This window comes from Castor canadensis, chromosome 2 (genome assembly GCF_047511655.1).
Source record: "Castor canadensis chromosome 2, mCasCan1.hap1v2, whole genome shotgun sequence".
NCBI classification, from domain to species: Eukaryota; Metazoa; Chordata; class Mammalia; order Rodentia; family Castoridae; genus Castor; species Castor canadensis.
The window spans coordinates 129,726,946-129,735,966 of record NC_133387.1 but is presented as its reverse complement, the minus strand read 5'-3'; the positions used below and the strand labels follow the sequence as shown (position 1 = coordinate 129,735,966).

The 9,021-nt window shown below is 45.0% G+C and overlaps 1 long non-coding RNA gene across 1 annotated transcript; it reads left to right on the top strand.

Annotated features, from left to right (window-relative positions):
* Positions 1-1,042: 1,042 nt before the first annotated feature.
* Positions 1,043-4,248, top strand: LOC141420779 (uncharacterized). Its single transcript, XR_012445401.1, has 3 exons — positions 1,043-2,233; positions 2,889-3,037; positions 3,874-4,248. It is a non-coding gene; the product is annotated as an uncharacterized lncRNA (long non-coding RNA).
* Positions 4,249-9,021: the final 4,773 nt, after the last annotated feature.

Here is a 9,021-nt window from a genome sequence, read left to right as displayed (position 1 = left end):
GTGTGTATTTACTTATTTATTTAGGTGGGATTTGGGGTTGAACTCAGGGCCTCACACTTGCAATGCAAGTGCTCTACCACTTGAGCCACACCTCCAGTTCATTTTGTTCTGGTTATTTTGGAGATGGGGTCTTGTGAACTATTTGTCTGGGCTGTCCTTGGACCATGAGCCTCCTGATCTCAGCCTCTCAAATAGCTAGGATTATAGGTGTGAGCCACCAGTGGCACCTGGCTTAACTTTCTGTATCTTTAAATTTAAGGTGTATCTCTCTTGTCAGAGTCAAGCTCAAATTCCAGTTCTTCCTCCCCTTGTTAGTTACAGCCCAGTTTTCTTGACTACAAAATAGAGAAAATTATATATATATATATGTTACACATATACGTATAATTACATATATAACAATATAAATAGATGTATATATAAATGTGTATACATATAATCGCATATATATGTAATCAAATATGTGTGATGTACGCAGCTATAGGTATGCATAATTTGGTGTGTATTACTTAGAAACTGACTGGAACAGTCAGTTCCCATTGACTATTGCATGTAACAGATGTATGACCATCTTTCACGATAGACTCAGTTTTCTCATTTTTATTCCAATTAAATGCTATTCCATTGTGTTCCCAGTTGTATGGTAGTATTATTTTATATTATGATAAAAGGAGAACAGGAACACTTCACTACTTTTGTTTGGATTTCTGGTCCCTCATTATGAAACTAAATCTGGGGAAAGCGTTCATGCAATTGAACACTGGCTTCTTTGTAATACTGCCTTAGAAAGAAAGTTAAAGAGTTCTAGTGTCTGAATTCCATGAATTGTAGGCAATAATCTGAAAATATTTTCAAAAGAAAGGAAGGAAAGAAGGAATGAAGGAAGGAAGGAGAGGGGGAAGGAAGGGATAGAGGGAGGGAGGACGGGAGGGAGGAAGGAAGGAAGGAAGGAGAGGGGGAAGGAAGGAAGGGATGGATGGAGGGAGGAAGGAAGGAAGGAAGGAAGGAAGGGTGGGTGGGTGGGTCTACGGCTATACCACCCTGAACACACCCAATATCGTCTGATCTCAGAAGCTAAGCAGGGTCGGGCCTGATTAGTACTTGGATGGGAGAAAGAAAGAAGGAAGGAAAGAAAGAAAGAGTCTCAAACCAGTCAGGCACAATGGCTCATGCCTATAATCCCAACACTTAGGGGGCTGAAGTAGGAGGATCTTGAGTTTGAGGCCAGTCTGGTCTACATAGGATGATGAGAATCTTGTCTCAACAAAACAAAGCAACCCTAAACTAATAATAAGCTGTGTGTAAACAGAAGTGATTTCAGAGCGGTTATTATTACTCACTTGAGTTTGAGCCCTTCCACACTTGGTCATCCATCTCTCTGTGCTGTCATTAAGTCATTTAGCACATTTGGAGGTTCCGTCATGTGATAAGAGCTGAAGGTACAAAAATGGGCAATGTCAAGTGTGTCCTGGAAAGCAGCAGGGAATCCAGTTGCATTAGGCAACGCTGACATTCCCTGGTCTATGGTGTCATGGCCGTGCGGCTGGGGTGCTCTGAAAGTGCAGAGGAGAGAACAGAACCTCTGTCTGCAGGGTTGTCCACCTTTTGCCCAGCTGTGGATTTGAACTGAGACTTTAGAATGACTTGACATAGACAAGTGAACAAGAGAAGCTTTCGTAGAGGACAAAGGGGGCCTCCATGGATTTTGAGTGGGAAAGTTACATCCAGGGATTTGTGAGCGATTTTTACTGAAGAAGCTAAGGAGTCACAGAGTGCCACCTATTATGGGAACTGCTGTCGGGTCAGATTCAGGAGGAGACGATCAAGAGGACCTATTAATTTCAAGGCCATAGGGCCATGATTGGGACGTGGTGGGGGTGGGGGTGGTCAGGAATCTGGGGCAGAAAGCTTCTGCTGTCGCTGGTACTGTGCCATCTGTCACCCTTGACATTGGACCCCATGTGCTGGATGCAGAAACACCCATCTCTGCACAGCTTTGTCTACGGGGAGGGAGCAGCAGGGATGGTGGGTGAGGCTTCCTCTTCACGCCCCTCTGCTCTCTGAGTGACCCCCTTTCCCACAATTCATGTCACCTCTTTCACACCCCAAACCCAGCTGCCAGGGAGTCTGGGAGGTGTGTGTGAGTTTTCGTTTCCAGGGTTTGATTTACAAGAGACTGTGCAGAAGGCGGTGGCTGTGGATGCCGGATGCAGCTCAACTCCAAACATTGCAGGTGAGCACGAGGTCCAGGGAGTCTGGCAGAGAGGATGGCGTGTGAAGGGGGAGCAATGTCCAGGGAGCTGGAGAGCAGAAGCAACCGCAGACGGACTGAGAGGGAAGTACTGTCTAGGTCATGAGTGCTCCGGGGAGGGCGGCAGGAGGAGAATATGAAGCCTGGGGACATCAACTAAGATGATATTCCTCTTTTTGGGGTGGGGGCAGGACTGGGGATTGAACCTAGGACCTCACTCTTGAGACACTCAGCCACTTGAGCCATGGCCCACGTTTGTCTTTAGTTTTTTGGGGTTTGTTCTATTCATATGTGCATATAATGTTTGGGTCATTTAGTTTTTGAGACAGGTCTTGATAACTTTGTACAGGCCTGCCTCAAACTTGTCGCTCTTTTGTCCCCAGCACACACATCCCCCCCAACCTCAGTAGCCGGGATTACTGGCATGTACCACTGAGCCCAGCTAGGAGGTAACTGCATAATTAGGATGAGTGAACTAAGACAGTAGTGGAGAGGAGGGAGAAGTCTGAGAGCTGAGGACATCACCACTGTTTCTATGACGGACTTTTCCGTGGTGGCTTCTCTGGGCTGCCCCGTTGGTGTGTGTGTAAAGGATGGTGCCTTATCCCACCCACCGTGTTCATTCTTTCCTCCCCAGGATCTGCACCACTTAGGACCAATGCTGCTTCTTACCTATGTCGTGTCCTAGGTTGGTCGCCTTCAATGTTGGAAGGGGAACTCAAAGAGCAAAGGTCGTGCTCTCTGCTTCCTTGATGTCAGAGCTGAGAATTTTGACAAAGTACATAGGTAATAATACATTTCCTAGCCAGTGGCTCACACCTGTAATCCCAGACTCTCAGAAGCAAAGGTCAGAAGGATCAAAGTTCAAAGCCAGCACCAGCAAATAGTTCTTGAGACCCTATCTTGAAAATACTCATTAAAATAAGGGCTGGTGGAGTGGCTCAAGGTGTAGGCCCTGAGTTCAAACCCCAGCACAATAATAATAACAATAATAATAATAATAATTCATTCCTGCAGAGGTTCCAGAGCAAAATGTAAAGTTTCAAAACCAGTGACATGACTCTTAGAATTTTTACATGAAATGTCTAAAAAACTGGGGTGGATGAAGAATTTTTGTTATTGTTTTTGAGACAGGATCTTGCTATGTAGCCCAGGCTGGCCTCGAACTCTTAAAACCTTCAGGTCTCAGCTTCCTAAGTGCTGGGATTACAGACATGCACCACCATGCCTGGCTTGGAGGATAGGTTTTAAAGAAGATCTTGGGGCGGGGGGGTAGTTGAGCTGTGATTCTAACTCTCCCCATGGGAGAAGGATGAGGTATTTGTGCCTTATCTCAAGCCTGGTGAGAGGGACCTCAGGGGCACATGCTGACTGTGATATGGAATGAGGACAGAGTAGTCAGTGTTTGCCTACTGATGGAGATGGACTGGCTTGCTTTGAAGGATGATGAAGGGAATCTCAGATGAGAAGCCTGAGAGATGCAGCCTTTTCTAAGAAACCCCAAATGCTCCTAAGAGTCCCAGTTATAAGAGCATTTAGGGCTGTGTTCTGATAGTGCTAGTTGGCTGACACTTTTCCTACCTGATCTCAACTCTCCTTTCAATATTCTTTCCCCCTGGAAGGTAGGATCAGAACCAGTTTAGCAAACTGGAGGAGGGACGGTACAAGGAAGAAGACTCCTACTCTCCCCCTCACCATTTTCTTGTCTTCCTGCTGCTGAATTAAACTTGATTTAGCCAAGGATGCCTCTGCACACGAATCCTTATGTGATGGACTATAGCCTGACTCAGTGGCTGAACTGAGACTTCATCCAGGAGTCTCAGCCAATGGCAGCAGCTGAGTGCCAGCCAACCACAGGCGGCCAATGCTTCAAACCATGTTCAAAGAGGGCAGGCTGGGAGCTGTGGCCACCCACACTATCCTGCACCCCAGATTTTTGTTCTGTCCTTTATTTTCATCTTCTGTCTGTAAATGTTGTCTGACTATGTGGCAAACTGGAGTTCTTTGAACCTGTTCTGGTTCAAAGGCTGCCTGATTCTACAATCATGAATAAAATCTAGTTAAGATCTTCAAATTTGTTGTAATATTGTCTTTCAGCATTACCTATCAAAGGTCTTAAGGGGGAGGAGGAGGGGGAAAGTTTAATTGAAGTTCAGTTTTGATGAACTGGTTACTCTTAGTTATGAATTTGAAACTGTTTGCAACTTAGAAAGGTGGTTGGATTTTTCATTACTTGAGCGATGAGAAGAAAAAGAGTTTTGAGTTTTCACCCAAGTCAGGGAATTAAATTAACCTTTACAGGAAGACTGGGAGGCAATAGAAGTAGCTTGGAGGTTATACCCCATCAGTCCCGCTTGGCTATGCACTGGTTAAACGTTTTCATTCCCAGAGGGTCAGCTGGGGCACTCCTGAGCGGAAGTAAGAAAGGCAGCATGGTTTTCTATAAAGAGCCTTCTGTCACATCCCAGCTGTGTGACCTTGTGAACCACACATAATTTCTATAAACCATGCTTTCCTAATCTGCAAAATACAGTTCATACATAACGTCTGCCTTTTTTGCCTTGCCCTTTTTTGAAGGGAAGCTCAGTGTGGATAACATGCTTTGAAAAGATTTTCAAATTCTGATAGGTACTCAGCAACTAAGTGCATAATGACCGATGTCCTTGGCTAGAGAGTACTTTGAAAACGCATAAAGTCTTTCTTACCTATCGACTGAATCATCCTAAACCGATAGTCAAATAAGATCCACCATAATGAAGAAAAAAACTCTGCGTGGGATATGGTACAGAGCCCCCTCAGTGCCCATTTCTGCTCTTAATGTCTTATCACCACTTGCAAAAGCCTTTGCACTAATGAGGTTTTTTTCCCCCTCTGCGTCTTCTCCAACACCAGTGGAGTTACTGGCCAATCAAGTAAGCTAGAGGGAGTCGGCAAATTACTAAGAACCTCATTTACAGAGAAAGGTAACATGGATGGAAAAGGCTGATTGAACAAGTGTCTCCATTATCTCATGAGAGGGCCAGGAAGGTACAAAAGGGTGTGAAAAGGCTGGAGGACATTTTTGTGTGTGTGTGTGACAACAACAAGGAAAATAGGATGACCATCTCCCACACAACATCTGTCAGTGGTTATGGTTTGGGATCTCCCAGGCCAATAAACATGGCTGTAGCAGTGCTGGAAGGAGGTCGTGTTCCTCTGCCATTTCTAGAAGACCAAGAACACAGACATCGGGGAAGAAAAGTGGGTCATGGAACCTAGGGGACACTTGAGTTACTACAGGAAGCTCTTTATCTTTCTCTCAAATTTAGATGGAAGCTTCTTGAAACTGGTGGTGATAGCTTCTCCCATACCCTCTATGACACCGTTACTGTGTACATCTTCTCCTCAGTGGTGCCACCTAGAAGAATACAAAGTACCTTCCACCCCTCAGAAGGGTGTATGCTCTACCATGAGCTTTGCATTCATTGACCAGAGAGAGGACAAGGGCACTCACAGACTAGACAGAGAAACAGAAATGAGCGACAGGAAGCCAGGAGTGAGAGCCTGAGTGAGTGGTGCTTGGATCCATTTAAGGAAATTAGGTTAAAAAACTTATTTCTAAGTAGTATAGCTAATTTCACATGGTTTTCACCATGACACCCCTTGGAGAATAGCGATAAAATGGCTCTGTAAGTAGAAGCCAGCTGAGTCCTCCTGGTTCCACAAATTAAACTCAATCCAACTATTCACAGCTAGCTCTCTCCAGTTTTACTCCCAAGCACATCACAGTTCTCGGCAGAAGAGTGTGTGACAACAGGCTGGGCTGCACTCTGGTGATGTCAGGGGCATTTGCTCTCTGGGAATAGGTTCTGGGTAGGGTGGCCCATTGCATAGGCAGGGTAAGGTTGGGTGGTCACTTCTGGAATGGGCACTTCTAGGGGCATTTGCACTATAAAAGGGACTTTTGATGTCAAAACACTTTGGTACTTCTGTGTAGGAAAAGGGCTGCTGTGTGGTGCCACATACCCCTGACGAGTTTTCTTTTTGCCTTTCTGCACTGTCATTTCTCTAGCCATAGAGAAGACCCTGCAAAAGTTGTCATACCATTTCTAAGAGGCCCTGGTCCCTGACTGGAGTTTGAGATAATTACCTACAATGAGGCTCAGCTGGTGACGTACCAAACATCTACCAGTCCCTGCAACAGCCAAGCAACAGCCTCAATTATTTTTGGAAAGCTATAAACATGTATGTGTTCCTTTTAATTAAAGCCCAATGCTGCTTTTCTAACTTATAGACTTATAGAGTACCGAATTGTGTTTATGCTATTATTAATATTATGCTATTATTAATTGCATAAACACTACTAAAGAAATACTTTGACTCAACCTTGGGAAGATAGTTCCTCTGATTAAGAGAAGGGAAACGCCATAGCCAGTAGGAGCACACACTCTCTCGTTTACAAGGATTGGCCTTTGACCCAACAGGTACATTTTCTGTTGAAATCAGTAAGGTCCCCTTCATGTCCATTGTGACTCTTGCCATACCTGCTGTCATTCAGCACAACTTCCAGGAGTGTTGGTGATATGGGGGAGTGGTCCTTCTTAATGGATAAGCAATCTGTGAAGTTGCAATCTTGTTTAATATCACGTTTCATGCTCCACGTTCTCACGTGGCTAGTAGCTCTTCCCAGAAGGGCATTTTCATTATCATCTTTGGAAAGATTAGACTAGAATGTGCAGTTGTGTAACCCTGATCCATTATTAGATAGTGGCTTTCACAGATGAACTCTATCTCTCTGGTCCTCACTGTGTAGCTAAGCAGAGGCTAGTCTTACACCAGGGTGTCCTCACAGCCAGCCTGGCTGAAAATCACTTGGAACCATTTTTAAAATGCAAGTGTGTGGGTGACACTGGGTTATGGAATCAGAGTCTCACAGTACAGCTACCCACTGGATTCTCTCCTTCCTGGAGCCACAGTTTTCAGATTTGACTGTGCAATTGGAATCACTAAAAGAGCTTTGAGGTGGGGCTCAAGTGGTAGAGCACCTGCTTTCCAAACATGAGGCCCTGAGTTCAAATCCCAGTATTGCAAAAAAAAAAATGGCACCTTGGTTCATCACCAGAGAGTCTGCATCTACTAATATCTGGCCTGGTCACCAGCATCATTGAAGGCTCCCTAAGTGATCCTAAAATATTCCAAATGTTAGCATCCACTGCCGTAGGGCCCTTGGACCGTAGAAGGGTAGTCAGATTATTTCAAGGTGAACATCCTCCCTTTCCCTGGCCATGCAACTTCTGAAAAAGAGTTAGTTTGGGACACACTCTCTTGGGATCCCTCCCAACTCTGGGTACTCTACTCTCCCACCTTACACTTTTCCATAGCAATAAACTCTCCCACTTCACACTTTTCTTATTGTCCATCAAGTTCATTTTTTAGCTTCACAGGACAAGAACCTGGTCTCAAATTTCCTGTTTCATATTTGGTGTGTTGGCTGAGCATTGGAATGTGAATTGGGAACTCCCTGCAGATGCCCCTGGGCTAACAGAGCTGTGACCTTAGCCAGCATGGCAGACCCCATCTCACAAGGAGATTCCAGTCCATCTGTGGAAGTCCCACTGAGATTTCGTAACTTCTTCAGCAGGGTACAAAATAACTGAATGTCTCCTTGTCCTGGTTCTGGCAACCTATCAACTAAATTTCCTGCCAACTAAACTTCCCTTGCTACCTCTTAAATTTCAGATAAAATGGGAGCCTCAAATAAAGATCTCCGTCCACTGGGGACCCTTAGGTAGGCCTCTGTGAGAAGGCCCTGGCTGCTGTCCCCTACTGATACCCTTTCTGGTTGGAAGCAGCCAGTGATCATCCGTCACCCCTTTTACTTCTTCAGAGGGGGGATTGAGACAAAAGGAAGGGCCCCTGGAAACCTCCATTATGGCCTCCCTGTGATCTTCAAGGGTGGAAAGAAGAGAAGGCAGGATGGACTGCATGAGGATCAGGACTGACAATCAGAACACTGCAAACACAGCAAGCCAGAGGCTGCTTTCTGCACACCTAATTAGCCTAGAGATGGAACACTGCCCTGGAGAGAGTGGATGAAAACCTGAGCTCACGTCATTTCTTGGGCACCCTCTCTTGGGAATCTCTGCCAACTCTGGGGCCTCTACTCTCCCACTTTACACTTCTCTGTCTCAATAAACTCTCCTGCTTCACACTTAAAAAAAAACAAAGAGTTCTATGTGGATGTACAAATACTAAGGGAAGACTTCATTTCTCACTCTCAGAAGGAGGAGATCTGTCTCTCTCTTCCTGAATGCCTCTTCAGTCCGGGAGATCTTTGCCCAGTGGTTCCCTCAACCTCACCTCCTCTAAAGTCTTGGAAGTGAGGTTAGGAGTAAACAATCTAAGACAATGGCCAATTCATAAGCGCATCCGGGCTTCATGGCCTGACTACAACCACACCTCAAATGATAAATTAAGCACAAAATGTGAAGAAATTAGTAGTTGTACTTTGATATTGTGGACATGCATTCTCAATTCTTTTGGCTCCAGTTCCTTTTGTAAGAAGTGTTTAAACCGCTTTTCCTGAAAAAATACTGAGGGCCCACGAATTAACTAACAGTAGGACAAAACATGACATCCCTGCCTTTATTTTGTATCTGTTCCTGCTCTAAGTCATGCTCTCTGCAGTCACTTTGCAATCATCTGGATTCTAGGAAAGACAGAATTGATAACATCTAATTTCACAATGGACTGACTACCCTAAAGTAGAGCCTCCTCAGGATGGACCACCT